Source organism: Ornithodoros turicata, chromosome 2 (genome assembly GCF_037126465.1).
Source record: "Ornithodoros turicata isolate Travis chromosome 2, ASM3712646v1, whole genome shotgun sequence".
Lineage (NCBI taxonomy): Eukaryota > Metazoa > Arthropoda > Arachnida > Ixodida > Argasidae > Ornithodoros > Ornithodoros turicata.
In genome coordinates this window covers 15,296,293-15,313,556 of record NC_088202.1, presented here as the reverse complement: position 1 = coordinate 15,313,556, position 17,264 = coordinate 15,296,293, and the positions used below count along the sequence as shown (strand labels likewise).

The following is a 17,264-nucleotide window of genomic DNA, read 5'->3' as shown; positions in this document are numbered from 1 at the left end:
GACCTCAATAACGTGACCCTTGCATCTACAATTCCCAATCTTGTCACACCCTAAGATTCTGTATTGAGACACAGTAGACTGATCGATTGTCTCTCAACACAACACGCCTACTCAGATTCACATGACACAGCCCCTAGCAATATGACGGCCCAACCATCTCTCCCGTTTTCCCTCCTCGTTGCATGTTGTAAACGAAAAGAACCACTTGTGCGTCCCCATACGTCGTCTGCGACGGGACATATGAGTGAGTCGGGATAGGGAAACAAACTAAAACGACAGCGCAAAATACTGTTGTGGTTTCATAGCCCGCAGCCATTCCCCCTCTAGCTCCCTCTTTTCCCTTTTCTTTTTACCTTTTTCGTGGGCGTCCCCTCTCGTTGTCGTCTGCTTCTTCCGCGCTTCTACAGTGGTACGTGCACAGCGCCTCCTGGTGTTGCCTGTCGGGTATTCAGCGGTCGCGGTTGGCATGGTCCTGTCACCGACGACATGCACCAGATGAAAAGTCATGTGGGATGTGATGACGCCATTTCACAGGGTTGTTGTTGCGTGAGATTTTTCGGCCGAACAGTCATTATGAAGTTGAGATAAGGACGGCATTTTTGTATTGCAGGGTCTTGTTCAAAGCGGCTTTGAACGCGAATGTTACCGTGAGGTGTTTTGACAGGAAGTGCCTCATTTTGTACGCTCCGTGTAGTGAAATGGACTCTATTGTGTTGCGACGAGGGTAGCGGAAGCTCCGACTGTTGGCTTCTAGGAGACAACAACAACAACAACAAATAAGTTAATGATAATGAATGGGGAAATCTAGGAGACAATTTGTAGCAGAAAAGCAAACTGTATGCGAAGGCTGTTGCTAAATTAGCGTCTTTCATCTTGCCATGCTATTCCGAGCTACAGCAACTATGTAAGCTTATGCAGTGACTGTGCTTCAAGCAGTAACGTCTGCTCACAATTAGCCAAACAATATTTCGATCGTGTCAGTTGCACACGCTGGGACAATCTTTAATGGAATGACAATGACAGAGGGATAGATTCGCTGGTATAGGCTTCACGGTTTGCTTTGCTGAAGATGCTTCCACGCCGTCACTAACTCCATGAGCCTTTTCTGTCGTACCTGTCAAATGAGGGACATCGTCAGCCATGACTGCAACATGCGCTCTCTGCACCGCATCAATCCACTTCCCAAACGTCACACAGTCACGTTGCGACATCCGAGCCATGTACCTAAATTCTCACAACAATGTGCACGCGGGCGTTCACAGAAATATCCGCCGTTCTACCTATTTCCCCTCACGTCGCCACAGGAATGCGAGAAGCAAGTTACCACGTAGATTCCTTCACGTGGGGTGATTCCGAGGACCTTCGGGAATTCCAATGCGCAGCTAAGTCCGCGGACAATGTTCCACTCGATTCTTTATGATTTTTGAAGATGTTCCCTCGACGAAATTCTCTTTTTCGCGCTCTTCCATGTAGCCGCATATTTATGGAATCCCGGGATCAACGACGGTATTCGGTATTCTTTTCGAGACAGTCGTTTGTTCCGCTTTCAGTTTTTCAGTCCCAGTAATTCGTAGCGCCTGATGCAGTTGTGAAGTTCGTTCATTATTTTTTTTTTTTTTGCCCATGACTACCGCTGGTTGATGTTCAGGGTTGGAATTAAACTGTACCGTATACCTGCTACACCGGACATGATTAAAACAAAACGGACATGAACCCCCATTGCATTAGAAGTCCCGTATACCTGCGGCATGGCCGAGCGAGTAAAATACTTAGTCTGCTCGTTGATGGTAACCAAGGTCGTGCAAAAGACTGGGAGGTGGAGGGTTCGAATCCTACCACCGGCTGTGCTCTCTCAGGTTTTCCTTGGGTTTTCCGGCAGATCTTCCAGGCCGATGTCGGCACAATTCCGGTTGAAGTCGGCTCAGGACGCATACTAACCCCTCGCTCCTTCCTGCTGTCCTCTCTCCATCTGTCCATGTCTCTACGCCGCTCACAGTCACGGTTGCTTCGCGGCGCTCGCACGGTATCAAATAAGTAAACGACACAATGCCGTTCAATATTTCGAGCCTATGCCGTTCCTTATATTTAACTCTAAACAGAGCTCCGCTTGCTTTCGTAAGGAATCTTCTTCGATATTTTCTCGCTCTCCCTTTTTCTGATATAGATTTTGTGGGTGGGTGAAGTTGGCAGCTATGAAAAATAACGAATATCTTCAATCTCCACTTTGGTCTTCGAATTGTGATGAACGATTGTAATAAGAGTCCGTTATAAATAATATAGCATCGGCTGAAGTTTTACAACCGTTGGCTGCAGTTACGCTTCTCTGTTTTTCTTTTCTTTTTGCTAACTGCTTCTTTGTTCTTGTTTTTCTTTCTACGCCCTGTGGCATTTTCGGTGGCATTTGAGGCTTGTCAATTGGCAAGTATAGACGTCGTACAGTGTATCTTAAGGTCTCACTCTAAAACACGTGTTCCTTGTCGAGTTCAAAGTTCTCAAAGACAAGCAAACCAAAAGAACAACATATCTGCTGAATATGAGCTGGATATCGACAGCGCTGGACCTATATTGGACGGGTATTGCCAATATTCGTCCGAAATGCTGCGTGGGAAAATATATCGTTGTCTCAACAATGCTTTCTTGTACCTGCACGAACAAGCCGGAATGAAGTATACAGTACCATCTGGAATTCTTCATTCCTGAAGAATTACTTGGTACAGTTAACCCTCGGTTTATCAACCGCACGGTGCCCTCTGGGACAAGACACTTCTCCTTCCTCATTCCGACCATAGATTTACGAATCCCTCGATTTATGAACGATTTTCTCCAGGAACGGTAACTCCTCATAAATCGACGGTTGAATGTGCAGGGTAGCGACCTATAAAAGTTTTCCCTTGCCGGCGTGCCGTACTCACCAATTACTTCATGCAGGTGGAAAATTCCTGTGTCCGCATGGAACTCTAATGGGTACGTTTCATCGTGGTAAATTTCAAACCAATCCAACATCACAATTCAGAGTTTATTTATTTGTTTATGACAAAACCTCAAATGCGTTCCTGGGGTGATACATGAGGGGGGGAGGGATGCATAAATACACATACAAACTTAATGCAGGCTTACTTTAACATTCAAGAAATGCAATAAGGTTACGACGAAATGAGGCAGAATTAGTGACGGATACGAGAGTGACTGCGGCAGGTCGTTCCAGTCTGATATAGTTTTGGGAAAAAACGAGTACATGAAGTATGAATTGTGACAACGAATGAGCTCTACTTTACAGGAATGATCTAGCCTCAATGAGGTGTAGTTAGGAGGACGTATGCAATGTGGGCGAATGGAATAAGCACAGTAGAGTTTGTGAAAGAGGCATACGCGGGAACATTTCCTACGTGATGAGAGTAAAGGTAGGATAAGGGATGACTTAAGCGAAGTGATTCTAGAAGGGTAAGAGTAATTGGAAAGTGTAAACCTGGTGGCGCGATTTTGAACATATTCTAGAGCACTGATGTGATTAGCATGATGAGGGTCCCAGATGCACTGGATGCGTATTCTAGTTTGGGCCGAACTAATGTCTGATACGCAAGACACCTGACAGCGGCAGGTACTGATTTTAAAGTACGACGAAGAAATCCTAAGGCCCGATTTGCGTCATTAACAATAGCTTGGATATGGTCAGACCAAGAGAGGCTAGAATATATGTTAAGGCCCAAGTATTTGTAAGAGTTGGGCAAAGGGACGGGAGATGGACCAATGTAGTATTGCTGGGCTAAGGTAGACCTGGACCGGGAAAAGGGGAGGTGCCGACACTTTCAAGTATTTAGCGGTAGCAGCCATAAAGAACACCAAGCAAAAATAGAGTTGAGGTCCTGCTGAAGGGCCAACTGGTCAGAAAGGAGAGCGTATAGGCCTATAGAGGACACAGTCGTCTGCAAAGAGCTTGGGGGGGGGGGGGCGGGGTCCCCGAAATCCACGACTAAGAATAAAAGTTTAAGAATAAAACATTCAAGAATAATCCGCTTAAAAAATACACGGTTAAAAATATATCTCCTAAAATAAACCGCTTGCTATCCCCGCTTAGAGATCACCGTTTAATAATCCACCATTAAAAATTAACTGTTTCAAAATCCCCTCACCATCTAGCACGGAGGCGGACTGATTGCAATTTAGGCCGGGTTATATCATGTTATGTTAGGTTAGTTTAGTTTGGTTTCGGTTAGTTTAGGCTAGTTTGGTCCTCTGAGGTTAGGTTAAACCGCTTGCTTGCAGTTCACCTTGATTTGTGCCATACCACATGACTCTACTGTAGGGTGGATTTGGGGGGATTCTGAAACGATTTATTTTTAACGATATATTCTTAACCGTGGATTCCTTAGCGTTTATATTTGAACGGGGATATTTCGCCGATTATTTTTGTGCGTTTATTTTTAAGCGTATATTCTGGGAGATATATTTTTAACAGTGGGTACTTACGCGTTTATTTTAGAAATATTATTTTTAATGGTTTCAAACGGGATACACCCCGGTACTGTAAAGCAGCACCGATCATATGTTATTTAGTGTGGCTATTTGATAGTCCAAGCCACCAGGACAAAAACTGCGCAAGTTTCATTCCAATCGACGGTGCAATTAATTAGAAAATTACAATTAAACATTACGGGCAACACTGTACTAGGTATTCGAAATGAATCCGTACTCCTGCCACATACGGCGGCAACCACATTGCATGTGTATAACACTGAGCCCGACATAACAATCCACCACAATCCACCATAAAATCCGCCACTGCAATCCACACAACGATCCACATCTGAGGATCAACGGATAAGCGAACTGAAATGAAAGGCTGAGCCATTGAAAAAAAATATGTCGGACGTTCAAGAAGCCAGACAGCGTCGGGACTTGTTTGTTCACAGAGGTTCACAGAGAGAGTTTGTTCGTTCGAAAAAGGCCGCGAACAGAAGGAGCGCGCAGGCGCAGCAGAGAAGTAGGGAGAGCCTCCATCGAGCAGCGGCCAGCGCTGGGTTGCTTCGCAAAAAACACTAACAGCGGTTTCAGAATGAATAGGTAAACAGGGAAACTAATAATATGGTTACTAAAATAACGAAGCTCCGATGTAATAGTGTGTAATACCAATTTTCAGTGTTGTCCGCTGTACAGGGGGTTGTTTGACACCAGGCGTCGCACCGCTCCACTACGCCGCATTTTTCATGGCAAATTAAAAATATTTATAGCGCGTTGTCATGTCTTCTGATTTCCGGTCAGATGACCGGATATCTGACCGGAAATCAGAAGACCCAGGTTCGGTTCCTGGCGTCAGTGCCTCTTTTCCCTGAGTTCTTGCATTCGAGTTCAGTTGGCCCATCTTGTATAGCAGTGACGGTGTTCGGGCTACGTTTAACCGTAAACGGTGTACGATAGTTTCTTCCCTTCGGGTGGGCCGCTGAGTGGTCGTGTATTCCATCGAAAAGGATAGGATAGAGTTAGTTCGTTTGACATGCGCCCGGCTGATGCATGCGGAAGGAAGAAGCCCGCGGCAGGTATAGGTTAGGGTTAGTTCGTTATGACATGCTGCCGACTGATACACGGGTTGCTGATAATTTATTTTATAATTTATTGAAGTGATGGTGGTAACGATTCCTGCTTGCTGGTTTATTGGCGTGCCAATGTGTTCAATAAACGCGTAACCCGAAGCGCAGGTTCCGTGAGTTCTGCTTCTGAAAAAAATATTTTTATTTAGTACATTAGTTCCCAAAACCAGTCCTGAACTCGACTTTGTGTAACTACTTTATGTAGCAGTTGTAGCATTTCGATTATACTTTTCATTTCTTGGTGGTTTCTGATTGTTATTTCGGCCTTTCGATAGTGTGTTCCAACTTTTCGGCCGTTTGGTTTTCGGCCTTCTGATAGTTCGGACAACGACCGGCATCGCCAGCGGACCGGAGTGAACTGAGGAGATAACCATCGTACGGTGTGAGATATAAGGGAAATTACGTTACAGTTCCGTGTGAAGTTGGCCCAGGATATACCATCCCCCCCCCCCCGAGCAACATTCGGCAACACTGACAAGCAGACGTGTCTGCACTAACACGCCATCAACAACCAAGAATATTTCCGTTGTGCTCATGCTCTCTCCCGTATACCGGCTACATACCATAAGTCATGTGGACAGTGGCGTGCATGACTGTAACTGGATGAAGTAAACATGAATGTCGCAGATCGCACGTTATACTTTTACGAGTTATAGTTAAGTAGTCCACGGCCTATTCGAATTTCTATGGAACTGTCCGTGCAGATTATGTAACATCGACAGTGTGGGATAGTGGTGCGAACAATTGCAGCTATTTTCTGTGAAAAAGCGCCTGGCTGGCGTTTCTCGGACGTTACAGGTAGCACGACCTCACTTTTTAACACATTTTATAGGTCTGCCTGCACGTTGTGTATTCTTCACTTGTATCCGTTATTTATGTCACGCCTATGGTAATGAACCCACGTCGGATTAAGCGCAGAACGCGCACACGTATACAGCGCAAGCACCGCAGGGACGAATTTTTATTTCCTGTCGAAACCTCCAGGCCCACACGCATGCACGCTACAGATGGACGCGGAGCACAGTCGCGACCGACTACTTGACTGCAATTTATTAAGCGCCATTTCTCGGAAACAGAGGAGGGGGACGAGTGGCTCCCCCATGTCGGCTCCTTTTGTCGCCCCCATCGACGTCCAAACGTAAAAGACTGTCCTCCTTTTTAGCGTTCTTTCATCCCGCACTGCACGCCTTTTAAACGGACCCCCCGGCCCGAACCCTCCTTGGAAGCGGGAGCTGCTTAAAAAGAGATTATCCCCTCGCTTGATCTGTTCACACGTTTCCTCGTAGCACCTATGCTGTGTTCCCAAGTGGGAAGCGGTATTCGATAGAAAGAACGCTCTCCCAATAGGGGGTGGGGGCAAAGAATAACTGACAGAAAAATAAATAAATAAATAAATAAAAGAATGTTATCGTGTATTCCATCCGGAGGGTCCAAAATCGAGAACTGCGTTCGAGTGGATCTCCCTCATGGGATTATCGCATGCATTCAAAGGACGTGTTAATTCTGGTTCGGGTACTATTCTTGTATTATCATGTATGTCCGGGGGGCCCTTCACTGAGATGAAGCTCAATTTGAGAACAGGCACGAAGCCATACCTTTTACGGGGAGGCATTATCATTGCCGTTTTCTTTTCATCTTTTTTTTTTTTTTTTTCATGTATCACTCCCGCAGTTGTTCCTCATTTGTTCTGTTGAGAGTTATACCCTACGCTACGATACTGCACGGGGCAGTGATATCCTTTCTCTCTCTCTCTTTCTCTCGGCACTTCTTATATTGGGAGTGGTTGTTCCGGGCCGAAAAATGGGAGAGAGTGCGGTGGAACCTTTTGTGTGATGAAAGCGAAATCAGCCAACCGTATCTCCGATTGCGCATGCGTCCTTTTTTATTTGATTTTCTTTTTCTTAAAAAAAGTATGCGCCTGATGCTTTATTTCGGTAGGAGATTTCTATATGAATACGGGATGTTGAGCTGTGCACGACCAGCTCTTAATGCACGTACTTGACAGTAGAAGAGCGTTCATAATTTGCAGCTGCTGACGCTAAGAGAGATGGAAAGGTGACGTCCTTGATTCCGTTTGAAAGAGGGGATCTGCTTTAGTGGAGCGACAGCTGAAGGGTGTACAGTTTTGAAGCTCCTTGGTTGAAGATGACTCAATGTGCCCTTGTTGTGTGCGTTCAAAGCAGCGCGTGATTGTGCTGGTGCTGGAAAGGTGATGCGATCTTATGCGGAATACAATCCAGTGAGTACATAAATGAACAACACGAAAGAGGAGGGGAAACAAAGAGAACCGGGCAGGCCTTCTGAGGAATCATTTCGCTCTGCTATGTGGAATTTATCGCTTTACCTTACGAAATTTTTCGTAGATTTAGAACTGAATCTCGAACGTATGCTCTGTTGTTGACACGCTATGCGGCCTCATAGCCTGGAGTTCAAATCTGGCCACGGATGCCAGCAGTTTCGTGACATAACACTGTTAGAACGTTGTCGTGAGTGCCGTCAAGAAATCCTCAGACGGGAAGAAGACCCCGATCTTGTTGTACCGTGGACATCACCATCCAACTTCCATCCCGCAAGGAGCCACTTAAGCCTTTCTGGTACAGCTTTAGCTTGCAGGTACACACGCTAACAATAAGGCGTGTTCGTTTCCGTTTTCTGGGCGTTCAGAAGGGGGTTCCCACAGGAACCGTGAGCAAGACATCTCTGCAGAAGTACATTAGCAACGTCATTCAGTACGTGTTCGTTTTTCTTCTTTCTCCACGTGAGTGTTCGCAAGACTGTGTGCGGAAGGGGCAGGTGGCCAAGGTGGCAATCGCATGCTCGCATCGGCTGTGTATATGAGTTCCACGTGCATTGATTACAGGGCCCGTCATCAGACTATATTCCATTACTGTTGTGGTCGTACGTGAGAGTGAAGGGTTGGAGAAAGTGGAAAAAGCCAAGTTTAGAAGGTCATTTCGAAGGTTCGTACATATGGTCGTACGTCGTGGTGGTGCGTATGCTAAGTATGGCCTTACGTACGTAAGTTCGTACGTGCGATTATGGCACATCTTGGAGTAGGTGGGCGTTATGAATGAATGGAAAGGAATTCGATCATAGCGATCAAGGACAGCAGGGCATGTCCAGAAGCACGTGCTGTTTGTCGTTTTGCTCCAGCTAAATGACAATTCCTGATGCATGGTGTAAATGTGAGTTGCGCACGAAAGAATGTACAGAAAGCGATTAAATATAACACGCCATAACATCGACAGAACAGTTACATTTTCTGTACGGTATAATCAAATAGCCCAGGAATGTCACGCGTTCTTCTGTTCTCTGTTCAGTGACAGTTTGAAAAGCAATGCAGTCACCACCACTACTCTGATGTCAAAAGCGAAGTAGTTGAAAGGTGGAAGTTATGTGGTCGAGATACGGTGCTAACTTATTTATCTACGAGTAGTTTAGCCAAGAGGGCCGAAATACTATTTGCCCGAAATAATTTTCCCTCGATAACAAAAATGTGAAGCAACGATACGTAGATAGACATAATTTTATTTCTCATGAAGCGATGCGCATGGAACTGTGTTTACATGGCCATGGGTTGTCCGAGCAAACCGAACCGACCCGGTACACCCCTCAGAACCGGACCGAGTCGGCGCTCACCTGGGAGCGCTCCGAGATGTTTACATGAGCGAACTGGGTTCGCTTCGCTCTCGAGCGATCCCATGTAAACGGTGCCAGTGTCTAGACACACTGCCCAGATTTAATAAGATGTGGTGATGCGTCGGACGGGACCTGATAGCGAACGTTATTGCACGTCCATGCAGTGCTTTGCAAATGTACGTATTGCTTCTCGCTAAACACACGCACATCTGCTCTCGTCAAAACATCTTGTGCCGTACGCCAGTGGTTCCCAAACGTCGCCGCCTCGCGAAGAAAATATAGACGACTTCGTCGACTGCTCAGGTGCCGAATTTCCCCATTCAGCATGATCAGTGTACAGTGAACCCTCGTTAATATGACTCCCGCTAATCTGACATACGCACTTTACGACCATACACCTGAGGAACAATGCACTGAAACCTCTGCAGATCTCCTCCGTTAATATGACAATTCCGCATTATCACCAAATTTTTCGGAAACGACCATGGTAATAATAACGAGGGTTCACTATATTTGTATTTTTGTTGTTGCTCTCGACTGACTGGACATCCGAAACTTTGACCTCGTAAACGTGTTGGGTCCTTGGCCACCTGACAAGTGGGATGCTGCCTTGTCAGCGCTTGTGACAATTACCCAGAGTAGTGCAATGGCCACAGTCTACACTCGAACCGTTTTGTTTTTTGGGGGTACGCAGTTTGTTTATGGCAGTAGCGAAATTCGTCGTGTGATGATTTCGATCGCTTCCTTCCATTTTTTTCGGAAACATCAACATCAATGAAGAAATACAATGGTAACAGCCCATGGTAATAATAGTACACGATGCACAAAACATACAATAGCAGAACACTATAGCCGATTTACATTACAGTTAATAGCAATCCTCAAAGGATACAAGAGATGGACGTGGCGGCATCAGCGTGCGAAGACGCCGTCGCTTTCTGGCTGACTTTTCCTGCCTAATAAACAAATCCTTCCCCCGTGCGAGCGTCAGTGCATTACAAAGCACGAAAACCACGCAAAGGCGCAGTGATAGTATTTAGTGGTATTGTGCTTCCCAGGAGACGAGAGAGGCTGAGTACACAACGACACCGCCGTAGCGTTGCCTCTATAGCTATATTCCGTTGCAGTCATTGAACGAGAGATTGTAGCAACTGTACCGGAGAACAGCACGGTTTCCTGCGGACGTCATCCGAAATAATCGAATTCGGGCGCAACGAAGTTGCTTTCCGGAGCTTGTTTCTTCATGAGCGTTTTGAGAGTAACTTACACTAAAAGTGATCCACGGTGAACAAAATCGGAGTGCTATGTTCGACCGCGGAGAAACGTCATTGATTTGTACGAATACCTTGGTCACTCCGAAGTACAAAATCATTTATTTACATAGTCTAGCTCTCTATGTCGAGCGCGCGAATTGGTAGACCGCATGACAGTCTATACACCAAAGACAAAGCTAAACAATTAGCTGTCACATATCTTCATGAGAGACCCACAGTCACCTTGTAAAATATTTCAGTGAAATTCGCTGCCAATTATGTATGATCGTGACACCACTGCAACTAACTTGCAGTTTCTGGTGTGTCTATGGCAGACGTGCCACCGATTCGAGACGCAACTTGCCGATTACGTTTCACCGTATCTCAAACCAGATGTGAACGTTGCGTTCTTTGTCGTAGTTCATCCAAAATATTACGGCGCTCCTGTACATTTCGCAAGTGCATAAGTATTTAAAGATATTGAAATATTTAAATAATTTATTTCACTTAAATACAAGCTTTCGGACGGAGTCCGTCCTTTACCCGGTGCTGTCAAATACAACCTAGTCATTAAATTCCCTTAGACAGGTCCAGCCTGTCATTTTAAAGTCCCAAAGGATACTATCTTCAGAAGGCAAGGCAGATTGTTAAGATTAGAAGAAAGCCCATGTAGAAAGCTGTTTGGACCCGTCTTTCTTCGAGAACACCAGTTATCTTTGTCTTTATCCATATGTGAATGCCACAAACAGCTGGCTGCACATTCACTTCCTTGCTGCTCTGTTTTCGTCACTTGTTGTCTACTCCTATAATGCTGCGAATGAAATCACCCAGAGAGGAAGATCCGTAAGGATTCGGCCTTAGGGTATCGTCAGCCTGGACCGAACCGTTCCCGACATGGTGAAGTCTACATCAATACCTAGGTGCATTTCTTCATGTAACTATTCCCAGAGTGCTGTCACCTGCAGGTGGCCACAGCACGATAAACGAGTTGGCACAATAGATTACATCCGCAGTGCACAGACATCAATAAACTTGGTAAAAATTTTAGGTACATAAAGAAAAAGGCGTCATAATCAATTTGGGCTGGGAGTAGTTAATGATCGCGCGGTGGCGTTTTTCTCACGAAGCAAGCCGATGCTTCGTTGGTACCTGTTTTTACGAAACGTTGCCTGGTGCGGTTCTGCGTTTGACACACGATCCCTTAGGTTGATTCGCCTCGTCTTTTTTTTTCTTTTTTTTTTTCATCTCCTTTTTTCTTGCGACAATCGTTTTTGTTGTGTAACGGAAGAAGTGAGAAATTATTTCTGCCTTCATCTGCCGGAGAAAGGCGGCTTTACTCCGTTTTCGATTTCGAAGGATCTTTCTCCGTGGCTTTGTTGGCGAGAAGATAATGGAGGCGGAACAATTTTCAGCTCCACTATCGAGTTTCGACCAAATAATGTCCGAAGAAATACGACCGAGGAAGTCATGGCTAGATTGATTTTCGTGCTTAAAGTAGGCGCGGTCAAATGCTGACAACGCAATATGGAAGAAATAACACTATATATATAGGTTCAGCCAGCATTGGGTACGCTGCTTTAGAGAAAGTAACCGAGTGTATGTTACAGTTAGCTTGTGAAAATAGTAATTGAGATACAGCTGTTTTCCTGAAATTGCTTCTACTTGCTGCAATAGTCACTTTAGTAATTTGGCTGCTTTACTATTACTTTTTAAGAAACAAAAAATCGATCACGCACAAAGCTAAAAAAATATTGTACTGCTTAGGCTACACAACCGCAACTATATCACATTCGTGCCATATTTAAGCAACGTTTGTTGTTGAGAATCAGCAATAAGCTTCCATTGCTTCATCCCTACGCACAGTGAGAAAGCCGTCGAGTCGGCCTACGCCTGACTAACCTTTCGTCACTTTCTTTTTTTTTTTTTTTAATAAACATATCCCCCCCCCCCCCCCCAACGGAGGAGAAGCGGTGCAACGGATGTCTTTATCCCTCTCTCACTGAGAAACTCGTTCAGGACAGGACAGCCCTGTTTTGCGGTTACTTTAACCGAAAGTGGTAACTACACTTGGAGCAGGTTAACTGCTGAGGGTCCACGGCGCCCACATATCGTAAGACGTGAATCGGGATTTGTTCGACCGGGCAGCACTCATTGGCTGAGGAAACGCCATCATGAAATGCCATTTGGTGTACCGTGTGGCACTGAACGAATGTGATTCGCTGCGAATGACATTCAGTTTGCCGTGTGACAGGGGTAACTTGCAACTCAGTTACTACCCATGACTGTGTTAAGCCTACGTAGCGTCACTATCCATGTATGCGTTAAGCGTGCCGTTGAAAGGTTTGGCAGATTATTTATTTCACCGACGTTCCGTCCGGTTTAAGCGGAAATGCCTATACTGCACGGTGGCACTTTGAGCGTGCCGACTATGCCTGTTTGTATCCGATAGAGAATGCGTGACTTCACGAGTCCATGTACAGTTCGGTCGTCCTCACAGATGCGTCTGGCAATATCTCAATGTCACCAGAGCGCTTCTCACGCTCGTGAAAATCTCATCCATCCTGCGTCGACTGGTTGATGACACGCGAATATAACTAAAACACACAAAGTCAAATCAAAGCTGTTATCGATCATCCTGTGGTAAGAAAGATGGCCGTCGTCACCGGGTGTGCTGCCACAATACACACGTGCTTCCGGTTAGTTGTCCGACAGGAAGTGAAGTTGTCACGCCTACTTCAAAATTGCTACACTCCTAGATATTACTGTTAGCATAGTTCCGGTGTGCATACACAGACGTCTGTTTCGGATCTCTTTCTTGCTCAGTGTTCGAACGAAGCGGGAAGAGTATTGTTGTCCGTTACGTTGCGTTGAAGACCTCCACCTGTGGCTCGCTTCTGTGCGCCGTTGGAACGAAAAGCAAAAAGTGTAGCGAGAAAGAAAAGGTCGTTGATCTGTGAAGGGAATTTCTGTACTTGTCTTTGGCAGGAGACCTCTTGCGCAAGGTACGCGTAACTATATGCTCTGCTATGGAACTGCGCTACGCCCCAACTTATACACTATGGAAGACGGTAAAATTTATCGACAGTTTATTTATGCGTAGGACGATTCCAAAAATTGCCACCCTACTTTGTTTCCTCGAACGCATGCCGGAGAGGAGCGCCAACGGCTTCTAAAGCAGACGACGGAAGTGATGTTTCGTCGTCTGCACCGAAATTCACCCCTCGGAAAGAGCAGAAACCGTCAACTATGGGACAATCTGGGGCATCGTTCACCACAACATGACATCAAACCTTCAAAGTCGCCTCATGAGTAATGCCGCCGTTTCCTGACTTGTTCTCTACCTCTGCCCAAGACAGCGAAGACCTCTTGAATCCCCTTATTCCTAAGCGTATATTTCTTTCCGTTGCAACATACCACCGTATTCCAGGCGTAGACAAGTAAAAGGATTCGAGTGAAACGCATTTTTCCTTTTCGACGAACGCGTCTCGCCTTGTTGGTTCAAGTGTGGAAAGATGAATGGTTGTGCGTGTGCAGTTCCTTCGTGGCCGTTTGACGGATGCCTTCGTTGTGCTGGATGGAGGCCGTAGAGGGGCGCTAGATGCGGTGAACCCAGCTGCGTTCGGGTCATGGGCGACGAACAGGCACAGCTGACGCGGGCCAACTAGGCTAACAAGAACATCTGCTCATTCGAAAGGAACCACTTAATTGGTTACCATCTTGTTTCTTGCGTGACGTCTCGTCTACAGCCCATAGTACATGTTGTTTTCATTTCACCAGTGCATGTGCCTCCTGCCTTTTCCTGTCCGAACTACTGACTTACAGGTGAAGGACCCCAGCAGCGACTGCAGTTAATTGAGTTCAGGGGAACGAAGCCTTCTCTTTCTGTCGAGGAGCCTGCGTTGACTGTTCTTTGTGTTGTATGGCACATAGCTTAATTGTTCATTTGGTTTTTTGAATCTACATACGCCATATACAAGTTTTGGCTTCCAGTATTTCATGTATCTTCTCACGCCCTACTAACAGCATTTATAATCCTTTCTCGTGTTCTGATACGAACGTGAGGGTAGTAACGGAATCTCTACAGTACGCGACATAACGCCAAAGTCGGCTTGTTGTGTAGCTTGCTATTCGTGTCACGTAGTGGAAGACACTGGGCATATTCTCCTTGTGTGTCCAAAAATGCTCCGACAGTGACATTCTCCTTGAAGCGACAGTGGTTCGTTTAGACCCTCTGCCATTCAACGCCGTTGAACTCGTGTGTTGTTTGCAGCGTTTCTCGTTTTTCAGTTATTGCACTTTTTGAGATCTCTCACCTCTTGAAACGCGCCAAAATGAGCGCAAAAGCAAACTGCAGTTACTACTACAGTTTAAATTGGCTCATAACATCATGACATAACAGGACAACTTCTCTATAGTTCAAATGTCTTAGCCCTGCATTGTAATACAATGGAAAACATAATCGACAAAAGCAATTGGTAACCGTAGTTGTTGGCCAGCGCTCCATCAAATGAGAGTGCTCCAAGCACTAATCAGGTTTCTCGAAGAATCCCCTCCGGTCGACACTCAGCAGGTGTTCTCCATCGATTGAACTTTCGCCGTGTTGTACATTGTTTTGCCTACTGATTTTTCATTTTCCATTTTCTTACTCGCTGTGGTGTGATATAGTCTACCCCGATGTTCTTGCGGCTCACGTCCCCACTTTTTCTTGCCCAGATCATCATTGTCATTAGCAAGCCGACATTGTAGAAATCGGTGAAATACTCTGAGTGCGTGTCCTAAAAGTTCCTGTGACAGTTTGCTGAAACGTTGTTTCGCGTAGGAATAATTTTGAGTAGCTCTATCACATCTGTTTCATATTTCCTTTTACTCCTCTCAGCTAGCGGAATGTCGTTCTCGCATGGCTACAGACAACATGGAATACTTTCCGTTCACCGTAGTAGTAGCTGCGGATAATTGAACATAGAAGTGTGTGTGTGTGGGGGGGGGGGGGTATGAAAGTTTATTTAATGAAAAAGGAAAGGTCTGGGGACTGCCATTTTCACCAGCTGCCATTCCGTCATCGCTGATTACCGTATTTCGTGTTGTTCACCCGGAAAGGTTTGGAAAAACGATGCGTGGCATGCTGTTTAGAGAAGAGCCAGAACAAAGTTTAGATACTGAGTTTGTTTCCTCAGAAACGTCCTGCAACAGTTGCAGGTTCAATGTGCCTTAAAGTTCCTTCCGGAAACTCTCCAGTGCTTTTTTGATTGTTTGCTCAAACTCCGTGAGTCTACAAACGTTTGTTACTCTCGCGAGACGAGGATGCGGATGCTGTGAAAGGCAGTCCGCATACTCTCTTTTTGCGATTCCGCCTTCCGTTCGCCGTTAGATACACATGTGTTGCTCAGACTTCACCAGTAATGCCTGGATATCCCCTTTTACTCAAGGTGCAAGGAAACCCAATACTTTATTATTTTGGTCCAAAGAGTCCGAAGAGAAACGTAGATACGTTCACATCATTTGTGTGAGTCTAAGACCCCTGACCCTGAGGCAAGCTAGACGTAAATTTCTCGTAAATACGCAACACGACGGAATTGGCACTTTTCAGCGAGGCACTTTTCACTGTAACATGGGTCCACACTGGCCGTTGGAGCTTGACGGACATTGACAGTCATGCTGCAAACTCTGTACGAGGCTTGAGCACAAAATCTCACCAGATCAGATGATCGAAAGAAGAACGAAGCCTACCAGACGTCCCTCTGCAGTTCCAACGCCCGGCCGAAGTAACTTGTCACGCAGCCTCTTGGTTGTCAACAACCACTTACAGAGCGAAGCCGCGAACGTATCGCCTAATTGAGGCGCAATTCTCGCCCTAATGCCCGCTCTTTGCCGCTGTTGCTGCTGCGTCCAGCCATAGATGCCTAATGGCACTGCCAAAGTATATGGCTCGCTCCCCGTTCCAATTTATGAGTCCAGATAAAGAAAATGAAAGGAGCCTCGCTTCCATATCGATGCCTCGTCGTAGCGTAGCGGAGATAAAGTAGGCCAGCTCCACCCTGGCTCGTAGAGAGGCGCTGGTGGAAGATGGTCACGATGGGTCTGTGTGTCGGGAAACGATTGTGGAAATGTATGTGCGGAGCCAACGAGTTTTCTTTGTCGACGTTTAAGGAGTACTTCTCGATGCCCCTCGTGTGTGTTTGTTCTGTTTATTCAGCGCGCGTATCGCTGTCCATGGAATGATATGTCGAGGATTGTTTACTTGAAAATACGTGCGCGCGCCTACGTTGTTATGAGGCCATGTAGGAACCAAACATTCGGAAAAGAAGGCGCGGTACGTTTCCGAAGTGAAAGATGCATGGCATTGAAATGCGCTCGTTCGAACACATGGTTTCGTTAAATTTTCGCGTTAATTTCGGTGTAGAGACCGTGCATGGGAATCACGAACAGACTTGTAATCGGTATGTTGTCGATGTTTTCTACATCTGGGCTGTATAGGCGATTAAAACTGTGCCGTCTCTTTGTTACTATTTTGTACTGTGCCGCTCTGAAAGGCGCACAGTTCACAATATTCAGCCGCGACGTTTCACAGTGTGCGTGCTGCGGCCAACCGCGGTTGAAATATGAAGTTGTGGTGCTCGATGGCTTTCCAAAGAGATTGTGACATAACATTCGGTCGCCGTCGGTTGTTGTTCTCTTTTCTTCTTCAGTGGTCTTTATTGCGCTCAACAGTTACATCCCGTTCAGATGAATGACTTCCTCGTCTTGTAGTTAACGATGCCTAGAGGCGGAAGGCACTCATTCTACAGAC

At 45.9% G+C, this 17,264-nt stretch overlaps 1 protein-coding gene across 4 annotated transcripts in view; it reads left to right on the top strand.

Moving 5' to 3' along the window:
- The window catches only part of LOC135385222 (limbic system-associated membrane protein-like), a 191,357-nt gene that overhangs the window by 59,814 nt on the left and 114,279 nt on the right, over nt 1-17,264 (top strand). The window lies entirely within an intron of this gene.